The 17,365-nt window shown below is 44.0% G+C and overlaps 1 protein-coding gene across 1 annotated transcript in view; it reads left to right on the top strand.

The window, feature by feature from the left end:
• IZUMO1 (izumo sperm-oocyte fusion 1) overlaps window positions 1-17,365 on the top strand; it is a 254,288-nt gene that overhangs the window by 60,406 nt on the left and 176,517 nt on the right. The gene's annotated exons all lie outside the window — the stretch shown is intronic.

Here is a 17,365-nt window from a genome sequence, read left to right on the forward strand (position 1 = left end):
GGGTGCCGACTCATCCCTCGCAATCGGCAATGGCCGCTTACCTGAACCGGAAGCTGTATCTGCGACTGGACCTGACCCAGATGCTTTCTCAACTGCCGCAGCCGGTGATGGTGCCTTCGTCGCTTCCCTTGTTTCCCGCAGCTGTTTCACCAACACCTGCGCGTCATCAGCCGTGGCGCCCTTGCTACCTTTACCCAACCACGCTGCTAATTGTGCTGCCAGCTCGGGCGGCATATCCTCCCCGGACACGGGGGTGACCACTACTGGAATCGGATTTCCTTCCTCCGGGGCCGGAGTGGGTGCTTCGAGCGGAGTACAGGGGACTGGGACGTCTCCCCCAGCTGTTCCCCTCCTGGGCCTCTTGCCTTTTCCCCCTGGAGCCGTTCCCGACAGAGGACGTTTCGGCCCCCCTTCCTCGTCTTTCTCCGCCATTCGCTTCTTTACCTCTTTCATGAGAACTCGCAGCATCTGCTCGGTAGTCATTCGTTTTCCCGCCTTCTTAGGCATCCTCCGACAGAGTATCTGCAAAAGAAACAAGAAGATTAAAACGCTCAAAATTGGCTCTTCGTTCCGTCTCGAGCTCACGTGCAGCGAGGTGGTGCAGCTTCAGAGCACAGGAACAAGAGGATGCTTCCTTGGCTTGCTGCTCCTTTTATCCGTCTTCAGGGCGGGCGTAAACCCGCCCCGGCCTGCCCCGAGGGCGTGGCCCGGCCGCGTCAGTGTCTAGGCCAGCCCACTCCAGGGCGGGAAAAGGCGCGCCCCGGCTACGCCGCTTCGGGCATACCAGCCGAGACTCGCCTCCCGCCCAAGATGGCTTCCAGGGGGGATCGTGGTACTCTGCCATACGTTCGGGGGGACCGAATGGTCGCCCCTTTCCATGAGCAAGCTATTGCCCAGAGTCGCAGAGTGTGAACCCGTGAGTCGAGAAGGCACCGGAGCGAGAATTATCGAGTCCGTGGAATTTTTGAGCCCAAGACCCGCCGAGGCGGGGAATTGAACCCTGGTCCAGGGGCGATCTCAGCTTCCGGGTCTGCCACCTCTAACCCCTGAGCCACACTTCTGACTTTGGTCACTAATACTCAATCACTCGGAGATGGATACAATTGGTTAATTCTCTTGCTGCACCAGACATAGTATACGAATTTGATCCTAACTTAAAAACACAAGAATTCCTGCAATATGAATATGAATGTCCTCTGCCGACCGAAATCCTGCGTCTTGAACATTACGGCTGTATAATATATACAGACGGCTCAGCACAAAACGCAGTTGGGGGGTAAACAAGCCTATAGTGCTGTGTGCCCGATTGGTAAAGGTCGTTGGCACGAAGGAAAATTTAAACCTTTGGTCACTAAAACTCAATCACTCGGAGACTGTACAGCTCAGCGAGCTGAACTACAGGCTTTTAAGATGGCACTTGAAAATACCGATCACGAATTCCCCACACTAATAGTATGCGATTCATATTACTGTGTCCAGTCTTACAATGAATACTTGCAGAACTGGGTTCAAAACAACTTCAAAGACGCAAAAGGTGGCACAATCAACCATAAGATGCTTTGGGAACAAGTAGTTCTTTTACAGAAAGAACTACAAAAGACTCACGTGATTCATACACTGAGTCATCAACGTGATGGCGTTCACATTGCGGGGAATTCATTGGCTGATGAGGCCGCGAAAGCAGCTGTGCAAACGGCTTCCGTAGCTGCCATTACTCGGTCAAAAACAAAAATAGTCAGCGATATAATGCAAGCTGTTAGTGCTTCAGTAAAAGTCAGTGGTAAGACACTCCCGAAAGGCTTTCCAGTAAAGTAAACATACATAATTGATGCGAACAAAGTTCAGTTTGCTCAAATCCCTGGAGTGGGGGATAGAGCAATTCCAAACACGGAACACAGGTTGGGACTAATTTTTGCGGCACACGAAGGGCTCACTTCTGCACATGCTGGTGTTTCCGCCACAGTATCATTATTAAAACAGAGATATTGGTGGCCAAACATGAGAAAACAGACTAGGAACTATGTTCTAGAATGTGAAATATGCCAAAAAATGAAAGTATCAACAGTGAAACGACCAGCACAGACGCCCCTTCTAATCTCAGACAAACCATTAGTATGTGTTTACCTATACCACTGTGGTCCCTTACAAAGAGATGGCAACTATAAATATATCATGGTCGCAGTGGATTCCTGCACGAGATTCATTTGGACATGGACATGGCCCCAGTACTCAGCTGACGCCAGAACTGTTATAAAAGATTTGTGAGTCTTTATCGGCACATACGCAATCGGCGTGCTACATTCTGACCAGGGTCCTGCGTTTATCTCTCGTGCTTACATGGAGGCCATGGCCAGCATGGACATTGCATTGCGGTATTCTAGTCCATTCCATCCCGAGGGAAATGCGGTAGTAGAGAGAAAAAAACTTGACATAAAGCAATCTATAACAGCGAGGATATTAGGTTCGGGTGACGGGTGGGTCAAACATCTAATAAGTGTCCAACGTAGTCTTAATAACATGCCAAGAAATTCTCTGTATCAGTCTGTATGAACTTTTCTTTGGTACTAGAATGATCATCCAGGATTCGAATTGTCAAAATTCAGTGGTGAAACAAAAAACCTTTGATATCAAAGATCGTTTAGCTATTTTACAGGACTTAAATGAAACAAGAAAAAGTCTGAGTAACGAAAAGCTAAAGCCAAGATCCACTGAAGAAAAAACACCTGTCCCAGCAAGACCTGTCTGGATTCCAAACATTGGATATCTGGTCAGAGAAAAAATCGTGGTGAAGAAGGAAATTGGGCCTTCTTACAGAAAAGCAGTACCTGTCTTAGCTGTCTGCGGAACAAGATCAGTAGTACTACCGCCATTTGCTGGAAAAAAGGAGAACCGAGTTGTATCAATCGACCTGGTGAAACCACAACCATGTGGCCATTAATAAGTAGTAGGCCCAGTGGACTCCCAAGAAATAGCAGAAGACCAAATCTTGCTACAATCCAAGAGGTTCAAACTGAGAGACTAATCACATTTGACAAACCTTCAGTGAATAATAAAGGACTATGCAACAAAGCCATGGAACTTGTGCCTCTTGAAACCCAAATCGCAACAGTTCGTCAAGAAACACCTGTATACAACGATGTAGCCTCGGACTATACAAATGTAACAAACGAAAATCCAAAGATCAATGGAAATCCGGAAGCAATTCCACAATTGACAGAACTGCATCTGGCTACTTTATCAACTTTGATGACTTTTCCGATGATCCAAGTGAACATGGAGAAAGCCAGCAACAAAAACATTCAAAGAAAAAATCACAGAACTCTTTCATCAACTCAGAGAAACATATCTAACTTCACCATGGATTATGTTATGGATTGTGTTAGGTGTACTTTTCCTCCTTCTGTGGCTCATCTTGGTTTTAAGTTTGGGTAGATTTATTGATGGAAAATATAGTACAATGGACACAGCAAGTCAGCTTGGTCCTGAAACCACACAGATCCTCTCACATCGAATAAAGCAAACTATCATCAGTGAACATCACAGCCATCCCTATACCTGGTGGTATAGCATGGGACAAAACTGACTATGAAATATATGGCCCGGTTGAGCTCTTGAAATATCCACACCAATTTAAGATCTCCTTAAGTGATTTTGTATCACCTAGCACTTTCTCTGATGATTGGGACTTTGACAATATTAATAATATGATATCAGATTTAGAAATGTCAGCAAAATTTACAGAACATAAATATTTACAGGGTTCGTCGAAGTATGAGGAAATGTATTGTTACAATCACTTTGGGCATCACTATCTGCATAAATCTGCAATCCTAGAAATGTTTTCAGTTATAATCAGTGGGAACATTGTCCAACCCCGCCAAAAGGCAGTTCAAAAACATTTTATGAGAAGTTTCCATACTTCTCAGGGTTTAATTACACTAATGCTGAAACGTTTTATTTTAAAATTATGAATAAGACAGGAATGAAAAACATGTTGACAAATACTAAATTAATTTATTCTGAAAAATTTTATGAAAAAATGTCTACATTTGGTTTTGAATTTTGGAAAAATAACATTGAGACAAAAACCATCTGGGGTACAAAAGAGTGGCAGGTACAAGGTCTAGAATCATTTTTAGAGCCTGCATGATCCCAGAACAAATAATGTACCTGAATGACACCATTCAACAAACAACCTGTCTTGGTTTAGCTAAGATAAAAGGTTTAAACAACCCGTCTATACCAAAGCCTATGCCTGATAGTAACACCACTACAGATGAGGGGTTAGACGTGTCCTATATTTTGAAAGAAAACAGAACACTTCCTGATTGGAACAAATGGTTGATCTGGCCCACAGACACTAATAACTTTCAAGATCGATTCCTGAACGCAATGCAGGGGTTCAAATGGAACAGGCTAGACCCGAGATATTCCCAGAGACAACATCCAGGGATAGTTACAACATACAGTGTAGGAAAGTTATGCCTCGATTGGCTACAAAGATCCACACTTCCCGAAATTAAGCAACACTTAACTTTACTTAAAGAAGGTGCTGACTTGCGAGATTTCATACTGGGACCTCGCAAACAGCATCAAAAACGTTTCATATACGCCAGTATATACGCAGCTTACAATGAAGCTTGGAAAGTAACACAAATTGAAACTGCAGGAAAAATAAGAGAAATTGATCGTATTAATTTGGAAAAATCACTTTCTGTGGTGGACAATGGGTTAACGACTCTGTCCTCCAGAATTTATTCACTGGACAGCATTGTATCATCTGCTATTCATATAATAGAACAGGATATGCTAATGTTACAACATGGTCAATCCCAATTGCGTTCTACAGTACGGCTAGGCTGGACGTTACAAAACCTTTGTTCAGGCCACGTGCCATGGCGTCTAATCAACATACCATCATTATTTTCTATCTTTAACCTTACTGATAGACAAATCTCGTTGGCACAAAAAGGAGCAGACTATACGGTGCTGAGCATTGAAAAACTAGAGATATTACCATTGACAATGTCAGAAAGACCTTTCATTGAATGGATAATACATGGCACCATTACAATCCCGATAACAACTTTTCAGTTTCAATACTGCCAAAAATATATACCAGCGGGCCTGTATGAAAGGTTGGGTAAAGGATACATCAAATCAACCTGGAATAAAAGCAAGGTTAGAAACTTGGGAGTGCTATTTGACCAACAACTCACTTTCAAGGATCATGTCAATCAAGTAGCCGGTACCTGCTTCCGGGCTATAGGGATGTTAAGACGTGTCTTCCCCTATCTACCGGACCACCACAGGAAAACTCTGGTGCAGGCTCTTGTTATCAGTAGGGTAGATTACTGCAATGGATTGCTCCTTGGAGCTAACAAGGAACAACTCAAGAAATTGCAGGTTATTCAAAATACAGCAGCAAGGATTGTCATGAATGCTCCACCAAGGACACCTTCCTGCCCCCTACTGACTAAACTTCACTGGCTTCCAATGAAGAAGCGAGTTCAGTTTAAGACTCTGTGCACCATACACAAGAGCATTACAGGGATGGGCCCTAAGTATTTGATTGACATCTTTCAGCACTACATCCCAGGACGCTCCTTGCGTTCCAGTAATCAGCAACTACTGAAGGTACCTAGAGTTAAGAAGACCAGGCAAGGTGGTCGTGCGCTGGCTCACACCGGACCCACACTCTGGAACTCATTGCCGCCGGAACTGAGGTCCTTCACCAACCACATGATGTTTCGTAAAAACTTAAAAACCTACCTGTTTCCCAGCAACTAACGTTCATATTACCATCGGACACACTTCTATGTCTCACCCTCATCTGCAGTTATAGCACGGAGATACCCCTTCGGGGGTCTAGTCTGGCGCTCTATAAGCATATAAAATAAAAATAAAAAATAAAAATAAATTGACCTTTTACACATAAATGTCATAGTGAAGGGAAAAAAGAGGTATTTCTTAGTGGTAACAATTGTAAAAAATCAGTAAGCGGTACACTTCTGTGTCAAGGTATTAACTTGCATGGAGCCTGCGAAGGTTCATCAAACAACCTTTCATGTCATCTGCACGGCACCCCTGCTACACAGATAGAGACTTTTTTCAGACAACTTTCCAACGGTAGCTACATTATATTAAGTGACCACAGCTGTTGTGGCATGATGCCAGGAAAACCCTATTTCGTGAGCGTCACTTCCAGGGTCATTTGTTGTATGCAAGTATTGTATCCAAACAGCAATCCAGACATGGAAGCAGCAATATGGCCTTCTGTGAATATCTCTTCTATTCGAATTGATACTTTAAGCAGAAAGAAGTCTATTCTTTTACAAACAACTGTGCCTTTAACCTCGTCCAAAGAAACATATGACCTGCAAGTTGCAAGGGCAGCGGCAGAGATACATACCCTATTATCGACAAATCGCCCGTGCATTTCGTAGAAATGTTAAGCCAAATCTTAAACATGTCAGATACCAGTGGCATCGCACATGTATTTAAGACAATTTTTTCGGGACTGTTAGCACCCCTTGAAACAGTTCTGGGCATCTTCCTGAATTTTGTGCATTCTCTTTTCGGTGGCCTGCCTCTTATTTTGGGACTCGTAGCAGGAATTTTATTTTTGTTCCTTCTGCTCCGATATGGCAAGCCAAGTCACAGACAAAACTCAGGCTACGATGGAAGAAACGATACTAGCAATACGATACCGAGACCGTATCACTAAGGTCCTCGGATTGGCCCGGCTAAGAGATCTGAATACTACCTGGTTTCTTTCGTTCAGACCAATTTGTCAAAATTGCATCTTACCTGTGCTTCGATGTCTGCTATGCGGAGAAGAATGCATGTTGGATGTCTGTCTTACACTACCATCAGCAGTACCAAAGGATATCAATGCTTTGCTTTGTCCGGTAACGACTCATGCAACGTTTTGTCCCCAGCGGCTACAGATTCTGATGACGGCATTCGTTTAGGCTTCACCATTACGATTAGGTGGCGGTCAAGAACGAGATGAAAGCGGCACCACACAGGTACAACCTTCCGTGACCATTGCTGATCTAAACACTGATGATGGCAATGCATCGCATATATGCACTATTTCAACTTTTTCGCAGTTGGCCAAACTTTCACCTACTGTGGTAGACGCGTTTTTTGCTGGCCTATCTAAGGTAATGTTCTCTCCTAACAACGAGAATAATATTTGAAATAGCGAGCACATAGCGTACCCTGAACTCTGAATTCGGCCTTCAGTTTTTATAAACAACACTACTGAAAAACATTTGGAACTATTTTTTCCCTTGAAAGCAATTATTTTTCGCAATTTCCATAATATTTACCTTTTTTTAGGCACAAGGCACTCTGCTTAAAGTAGAACTATTCTTAGAGAACAGAGCTTCTATTCTTAGAGACTCTAGAGACAATATTTTGAATCAGCCTCTAGCACATGTACAATCTTGTATGAATATGTGATGAAATGGTGTCAACCTTTTTTTTCTGTATTAAGAGCCATTTCATGAATGTAATTTTCGTGATTCATTCAGTCAACGTCCTATATGAACAAAATTTTATCTGAATGATACCACTTCTTGAAAGCGTACAGTATAATACTCATTTCGTGTATCTATACCATTTCAAATGCATTTGATGTATTTTGGGGTGGGCTGGAAAACACATGCATACTTATATGTTTATATATTGCTTAGTATTTAGTAACGATGGACATTATACGTGGAGTGGGTGTTGTGAACGTATCTAGGACCCTAATTAAATATCCCCGATTTATGCCCTTATGTGGTTATAACAAATCATATCCTTATAAAGGCATAAGAATCGGGAAACATCCTTTACAACGCAACTTTTACCACGCAACGCCCTTACGATGCAACTTTTACAACGCAAACCATTACAACGCATTGTGCTGGGGGGCGCTCTAAGATAGGGAATAGGTTTAATTTACTATCCAACACCTTCCCTACTATCCACGGGGACTGGAGTTGGAATAAAAAATTAAACTATTCACTATCCAGCGCCCCAAAGCACTATGCGTTATAAAGCCATGCGTTGTAAAAACCGCCTTGTAAAGGCATGCGTGGTAAAAGCATGCGTTGTAACGTCATACATCCATAAGAATCATATCCATATTTAGTAATAGCCAATGCAGTCCAGATACGGCAAGGCTACTTCCTTAGACTCCTAGAAAGTACAACGAGTTCTTTAAACAAACCAAACCTCCAGCAACCTGGGAATTCCCCATACTTTTGTTTTGATTTGCCCTAGAACTCCTGCGAGTGTGAAAGAACTGCCAGTTTCTAATGACGGTTCTTATTGACGTCTTATGTCCAACCTTACGTCAAACACGGCACCTTCCAGGTATAAATATACCAGCATTTGCCTTAAGAAACACACGGTGGTTTGGAGCAGAGCGGCTATCTACTTACCCAAAGCCCAGCTGATGCGAGTGCCGAAGGAAGCCGTCCCTCCCATTTGACACACTGAGAAAGACGCTGTCTTTTCTCCTGCCAAGAAAATCCAGCTCCAGTGTTTCCAGTCACCCTTGCGGGTTACTGGGAGATCGAGTCCTGAGAACGAGATACAAGACCTCCTTCATTTTAAAACCAAGGTACGGAGCTGATTAGACCCTTAGAGAATTCTTGACTCAGATTCTTGGCAAAACTAACTTAACTTAAACTGCGACTCCCTTTCTCCTTCACACGTACTAGGCTTAGGTTAGGTACACCGGGGTAGGCGTATTTAGAAGCACCAGTTGAGTATGTTTAGTCAACTTTTATCATTGTATGTAAATGTATATATTTTATCTATTTTAAGTATCATATGGCTCAGAAACCATATCAATGCTTTTACAGTATTATTTCATAATACTCCTTTTACCGTACGCACTTTACTTTATGACAAGTATTGCAATTGTGGCAATTCATTTCTCTTGCATGAGATAGAAGACTGCTCAATAAATAACACCTTTTATTGAAAACGCCCGTCTCTCTATTTATCTGCACTCTGGTGAAACTAAGTATGCCTGATTGACTGAGTGAAATAGTTATCTATTGTTTTCACTCAACTCTGGAGATATGCTCCTTATTCTGGAGGGAGCAAAGTTGTCATGTTTATGCGGTTGTCAGAAGCTAATCCCTTCTTGTCTAATCAGGGAAGTTAACTCCTCCCTGTTCATTCGAGAAGGTTTCTAGTGACCTCTGAGCTAGCTGGCATACCTAATTAAGTCTAACATATTCAGTAGAGACCTAGTCGACCTCAGTCCTACGTCTAAACTGCTGTTTATGTTATTCTAATGCGCAGAGCCTATTGGGAATATAGGAACTACACTACAGAATTACACTAAATTTTTTTAGAAAGGTGGGTGCTGTTATGCAGATTGTGCTCTTTTTGATTTGGTGCACATCTGTTCTGTAGTTTTTGTGAAATTAAAGCCAAACAATATAGTGATATCTCTGTTCGTGGGTATTCCGCAGCTGATTTGTGGTGTTTGCTGTTAAATGGCGATGTATTCGAAGTATTTTGCGAAACTGTATGCCAGTGGGGATTCTCTCGTTGGCTAGATGCAACCTGAACAGAAAGTTGCAGCCGTTTCATGGTGATTGTGGTGAATTCACAACATGTTTGAGGTAAACCCTGAAAGCGCACCAGCGGGAATGCTGTGATTGGCTGGAGGCAGCCTGAAAAGAAAGTTGTGCCTCCCATTTTATTGATCAGTAACAATTCCCGGGGCTCAACATTTCTGTGAAAGCTAAGATAAGGGGCCATGGTGGAGATGCTCTGACCCCATGTTTGAGTAATGTGGGTATTAATGACATATTGATCGCGCATGATATTCGCGATGATGCCATGAGTGACAGTGCGGCCCCGTGTACCATCGCGGGGACATCATGAATATCACAGCGACACTGCAAATATTTGTGAAAATATATAAATACTTGTGAGCATTCACCGGTCCCTGTGACAGACCCATGTATGCACTCACAAACTCACTCACTTATACACTGAGTCACATATCTACTCACACACTTATACATCCAGTCACCGACCCACTCAGATACTCATGCACCCAGTCAAATAATCCTTCAGGCACTCATGCACCCATTTAAGACTCTCTCAGAGAGTGGCACACCCTTGTACAGACCTGCTCAGATACTCACACACCTACATAAAGACCCACTCATAGACTCATGCGCACAGTTTCATATGCACATAGAGACTCTAATATCCTCTCACAGACCCACTCAGATACTCATGCACACACTGACAGACTCACTCGCAGTCTCAGCACCCATGTATAGACCCACTCAGAGACCCATGCACCTATTTAGAGACCCACTCATTGACTGATGAGCACAGTCTCATACCTACTTAATGACTCTTACACCCACTCTCAGACCCATCTGGCAAGTCATGTACCCACTTACAGACCCGCTCAGATACTCATGAACCCACTTACAGACCACTCAGTCTCACACACCCATGTACAGATCCACTGAGAGATTCATGCACCTACTTAGATACCTACTCATAGACTCATGTGCAAAGTCTCATACCCACTTAGAGACTCACACACCCACCAGGGCAGTCATGTACCCACTCAGATACTCATGCACATATTTACACTCTCACTCAGAGACTCATAAACTCCTTACAGACCCACCCACACATACACACATTTGTACTCACAGATCCACTGACACACTCAGACCCACTGAGGCACTCATACACCCACTCATAGATCCACTCAGACACTTAATTGCCCACTCACGCACCCATACAGTCACTCACACACTCTGTCACAGATCCTGTCAGAGAGTTAAATACTCAGTCACTCACTCATTCACTCAGAGACTCACACACCAACTCATAGACTCACTCAGATGTACACACACACCTACTCACTCACCCACTCAAAGACTTATACATCCACTCACAGACCTACCCAGACTCTTGCCCTCCCAGTCACAGGCTCATTCAGACACTCATGCATGTACCCATTCATTCACCGACTCAGACTTATGCTCTCACTCACTGACCCATTGAGACACTCATACACCCACTCACCGATCCACTCAGGCACTCAAACACCCACACACCCAGACACTCACAAACCCATACAGTCACTCACACAACCACTAAAATACCCATTCAGAGACATATGCACCCAGTCACTCATACAGTCAGAGACTCACGCACCCACTGACAGTTGCACACAGAGATCCACACACCCATTCACAGAACTACTCGGACACTCACGCTCCCAGTCATGGACCCACTGGGAGACTTATGCACTCAGTCACAGACCCAATCAGACACTTATGCACCAACTCACTCACCCACTGAGACATGCACTTAGACACTTATGTATCAACTCTCAGATCCAGTCAGACAGTCATGTACTTACTTTCCAATGCACACAGTCACTCAAGCACCTACTGACAGATTGAGAGACTCATGCAACCAAATCACAGATCCATTGAGACGCATTATGCACCCAGTCATAGATGCATTGAGCCAGTCACGCAGTTTGTTACAGAAACATTGAAAGACTGATGCACCATCTAACAGATCCACTGAAATACTTAAATAGTGAATGAGAGACTTACTGATACAATGATGCATGCAGTCACAGATTCCACTGAAAGAGTTAAACACTGTGTTATATGGATATTAAGGGAGTTATACATGCTATCATAAAGTCTATTAGATAGTTATGTGTTTAGTGTGTTGGTTATAATATATTTTGCAGTTATATGTTTTGTGTGTGGTGGTGGCTATTGAATGTATGCTTTTGTTATGTCATTTTGCAATGTATTTGCTGTGATCATTGTTACCGATATTATTACATTGTTCGGCGTCATTGCACAAATCAAAAATCAGTTTTAAAGATGTTTATTGTACAAACGCTCGAGCAAAATATGATTTTAAACAGTTTACTAATAAACCCCTAGTGTCTAAAATACCGTAAAATGTGTGCATTTATGTGTTTTACACGTCTTAAAAAGGCACAATCGTCCCGGTTACCAAAAGCATCATGACTGTCGTTGTCATCCCGAAAACAGGAATTAGGGTTTAAACACAGGTTTTTACATACTGAAAAAATATGTGTACGAACATTTTTTAAGCAGTGATGTAGTTAGTAATGTTTGTATTGTAATAGTAAGAATTCACTTTTTAAGTTACAATTTTTTAATGAGGTGGTAGTCGTTAAATGTCTGCTTTTGTTTCCCAATTTCGAATCAATCGGGACATCATTGCAAAAACCAAAAATATCTTGAAATAAAATGATTCATGTACTTTTCAAATAAATAGATGGCAAATATGACAATAAGTGATGAATCAGGCAGATATAATGTTCAATATCTAATTATAGAATAAAAATACAGGGACGTTAGAGTTAGAAATAGCATTTTAAAAACCTCTGAAAAGCACAAAGGTTACATGGACTTTTAGTTAGAAAATAGAATTAGGAAAACCTTCGAAATTCACAGAAAACAAAGGTTACAGAGACATTAAAGTTAGGCTTACATTTCACTTGTACAAAACCAGAGAAATTAGCTGAGCTAACTATACACGCGTACCTGCAATGCACTGCTTATGACCTCACATTTTACATCACTCATGACATGGTCAATGACATCGCTGATGACATCTCAAATGACATCACTTATGACATCACCCACAGAATATCTGACGTATCCTCTCACACCCCATTATAACCATTAATACACCCACTCCAACTTCCACACTATCTTCAAAGCCATTGACACACCAATGACAGTACTTACACACCCTCTCAATGATTCATAGTTTTACACACATATCCACTCTGCCAACCATACAGCTACTAATACACCAGCTCACTCACAGAAACAGCCACTGATATATCCACCTATACAACCATACAGCCACTCACACACTGTCAGTCACTCATAGAGATACTCACACACCTGCTCACATACCTATAAAGTCAATCACACCAACACTAGCTCACCTAAACAGTTATACACACACCCACACACTTAGTCATACAGATATTACCACATACTCATTCACCTATACAGGCACTGGCACAAGCACACACTCACCCATAAAGCCACTATCAGAATCCCTCATTCACACTCATATACTCCAACACTCACCTATACTGCCTTTCACATATACAGTTACTCACCCATATACCACTTACACATCCATTCACTCACTGACACAGCCATACACACACTTACAGATAGATTCATGAAGCCAAATTGCGATCACAATAGCTGCAAATTAGCAATTGCGATTGCATTTTGAAGAAAAGGAATTCATGAAAGTGAAAACTCTAAAATTGCGAAATCGCTTAAGAAAAATTGCGAGTTCGCAAAGGAATTCGCAGAATCCAGGAAGAAGCCCATCAGCGAATCGGAAATTGCGAGAAACCATGGATTCTGTGAATTAAATTGCGAAATCGCTAAATAATCGCAATCACAATTCAAGTAAAATTGCAAAATGCGAAAAACCCGAAAATCGCTATTCGCGACGCGCAATTTAAGGATAACTCAAACCAGGTGGTAACCAGTAAGGGAAAAAAAAACTTTACCAAACTACCAACAGGTGCAGGCCTGACCAACACACTTAAGGACATGCAGCTGGAGCATGAGGACTCTCACAATGCCGGGACTCTACATGGTGGTCAGGCGGCGAAGGCTACAGCGAGCAGCACGGATCAGACGCAGGATTCAGGAGCAAATATTCCGCCAGTGGATCACCCTTCTGGGCCAAACTGATGAGCAAATTTACTCTAAGTACCACCTGAATGGGGCAATGATCATCAAGCTGATCCGGGACCTAGACCCCCTGATGCAGCACCCAACAAGGAGGACCAATGCCATGCCCACACATGTCCAGGTCTTGTGCAGCCTGCACCTACTGGCCTCCGGAAGCTTACAGGGGATAGTCGCTGATGCAGGGGGAATATCCCAGCCCACCATGTCCCACTGCCTAAGGAGTTTCCTGGAGGAAATGCTGACCCGGCTACACCACTACATCTCATTCCCAACCACCGAACAGGACTTGAATGACACCAAGCTGCATTTCTACAACATCGCGCAATTCCCACATGTAATAGGATGCATTGACCGTACCCACATCCACATCTGCCCACCAGCACAAACGGAATACATGTACCGCAACCGCAAGTCCTACCACTCCCTCAATATCCAGATGGTGTGCAACGCCAAGACTATCATCACAGACATAGTGGCACAATATCCGGGGAGCACACATGACTCCTTCATATTCCGGCACAGCGGCATGCACACACGACTGGCCAGGGGAGACTTTGGCGAAGGACACCTACTAGGTAAGTACACATGCCCCAAAATAGTACACTGTGATCATGTATCTGCGCAGAACTGGCGCTCACCCTTTGCTTCTTCCCTTCAGGTGACAGCGCCTACGGTCTCCGTGAGTACCTCCTCACCCCATACCTCAACCCTGCCCCACCACAGCAACGGCGTTACAATGCTGCACAAATACGCACAAGAAATTGCATTGAGAGGACATTTGGGCTTTTGAAGAGCCGTTTCCGCATACTTCACAAGACTGGTGGGGCCATCAAATACACGCCTGAGGTCTGCTGCTGCAGCGTGGCTGTGTGTGCAATACTCCACAACATTGCTACCAAGCGCAGGATACCAGTGGAGATATCTGGCAGTGAGTCGGAAGGGGACAACCGCCCACCTCCATATGTGCGTCATGCACGCTGGGAAAATCCTGCAGAAGGACACAGGCGCCGCAACCACATGTCCTGCTGGGCTACCAGCAGCTGGCTATTTTCACGGACTTCTGCGGTCATCTGTCCAACATTTTGGCTAGTCTTCTGCAAGGTGTATTGCTGCCAGGTGACGCGCCTGTCTTTGGTGTACCGCCAGCATGCGGTGTTCAATGGCCAGGCCAGGATCAGGTAGGTGGAGTGCCCTGCCCGTGCCTGTTGAGGCTTGACGCTGCTGGCGCCTCAGTCAGCTGGACTGGAATCTTGCTCTGGCTGTGCGCCTCGTCTGCCTCCTAGCCGCTGGTGGTGTTGCCTGTACAACTGCCGTGGGTGTCTGTTGGGGTGGTGGCTGGACACCTGTGGAAGCAGGGGTGGCCCTGGCCACACGGGGTGGTGGTGGAATCACTGCAGGTGGCTGGTATGGACCTGGCTGTTGGTCAGATTTGCCCTCTCCCTCAGTGTCCTCCGGTACCTCCTTGACATGTAGGGCCTCGCTGTCAGTGCTGGGTTGGTCAGCAGCACATGTGATGTACAGGGGTGCATGATTAATGATGTGTATCTTGCACATGAGCTTTTGCTACATGCATGCAGGCTTGGTTTCCCTGACTGGCTTTTGGAATTACTATGATTTGACAGGTCTGGCTGTGTTGGGCTAGCTGGGGAATTATGATTACACTATAACTACCACAATGCATTGGGGCATTTCAGGGGTTCATGGCCTGCATTACTGGGGATGTCATATTGCTAGCTCAGGAGTCATGGGCATTGTTAGGGGACGGGGTCGCAGTCGCATGGCACTTACCTTATGATTGTTGGCTGGGTCGGGACGAGTCCAGCTGAATAACACCCACGCAGGCTTCTGGTGTGAGGGTGTCCTCGACAAGGTCCTCCAATGGAGTGTTGGGTGTGGCAATTGGATCCCCTCCACCGGTGGCAAGTTGCTCCCCAAGCCTCACCACAATGCGCTCCTTTGCGCGACCTCTCAGGTCGTACCAACGCTTCTTCAAGTCGCGGATGCGCAGCCAGATCCGGCGCTTGTCTGCCTCTGGCACCCTCCTGGAGTCCTTGCCGAAGAGGCGTCCATGGTCCTTACAGACCCCCTCTACGAGGTACTCAAGTTCTTGTTCAGAGAACTTTATTTTTCTCTTCCTTTCTTGGCCACTGCTATCTGCTGCTTCCTGGGACATGTCGGTGATATGTGTCCTGTTGGGGTGCTGCAAAATCACTGTTGTGGAGCTCTTCACAATGCTACTTCCACTGTCTGGCTCAGTGATCTGTTTGTGGGAGGGAAAAGCCTACTTCCTGGTTGTGATGTCATCAATGGGCTCGAAATGCAACTTCCCGTTTTTGCGATCTCGCAGTTAGCGAGATCGCTAATTGCGAGATCGCAATTTCAACATGATAAACGGGCGATTCTGCGAAATTTCAGCAATTGTGGCAAAATCGCAATCGGAAATTGCAGCCGATTGCGATTCACATTTTTTAATTGCATTTCTTCATGAATGCCATTCTGCGATTTTCAAATTGCGATTCGCTATTTTTCACAATTAGAAATTCGCAGAATGGCACTTTGATGAATCTATGTGATAGTCACCAAAACAGCCCCTCACTTATACACTCACTAACCCATATAGCCACTGACTCACCCACTCACTCATCCATGCAGGCAGTCACACAACCACAAAGATACTCATACACCCATACAGGTACTCAGACAACCAATCAATCACCCATTCAGTGCAAAAAGCACATAGATCCACATTTACTAAATATTGAACAAAGAAGCAAGTTGGATGGTGGAACCTTTCTTAACGGAGCACCTGACCACAATAGCCAAATTAATGTTTTCCCTCTAAATACCTCAAAGGGAGTAGTTTGCACACTGACAACCTCCCACCATCACAATGGCAGTTCTATATAGAACTTGAGATACAAACTGTAATTTTAAGCAAAGGTGCATCACAACAAAGACATGTGTAAACTAAGGTCTTCTAGTTTGCACACAAGATATGGTCAAAAATTGCATATAAAACAGACAATTTTTTTTCAAAAAACAATTTTTCTTTATTCACTCCAAATGTTAAAGGACACAGCCGACACGTTTCGTCCCTGCGGGGACTTCTTCAGGGCAAAGTAAGTAGTTGAAGCTCCTTGGACGCGATGATGTATTATTGAAGAAGCAAGGTTGCAAAAAGATGACCAGGTCATATAAGGTCTCAGGATCACTGGTTCGAAACCATCAAGTATATTGTTCGGTTCAATAAATAGGACGTTATTCTGTTACAGTTAGTCAGGGGACCCAAATTCCGTGGGACTAGCATCCATTGATTGATTGAAAGATGCGGATGCGTGTTTTGTAATGAAGCATCCAAAGAGGTAAGTTCCTGCAAAGATTACGGCGAGTCAAGGGTAGTGCTTAGCCCTTTATTCAGTGGCTCCAATCGGCATTCCCCTTTTTTTATTTTTATTTTATGTTATGAAGCAGTACGTACTGGTTCGAATACAGCGGCCGACTCGCCAAACATGAGATGTTCCCAATACGTCCGTAGTCCCCTTCCCGTCTTGACCACCAGGCTCTATACGAACTGCTTCATAACA

Source organism: Lissotriton vulgaris, chromosome 7 (genome assembly GCF_964263255.1).
Source record: "Lissotriton vulgaris chromosome 7, aLisVul1.2, whole genome shotgun sequence".
NCBI classification, from domain to species: Eukaryota; Metazoa; Chordata; class Amphibia; order Caudata; family Salamandridae; genus Lissotriton; species Lissotriton vulgaris.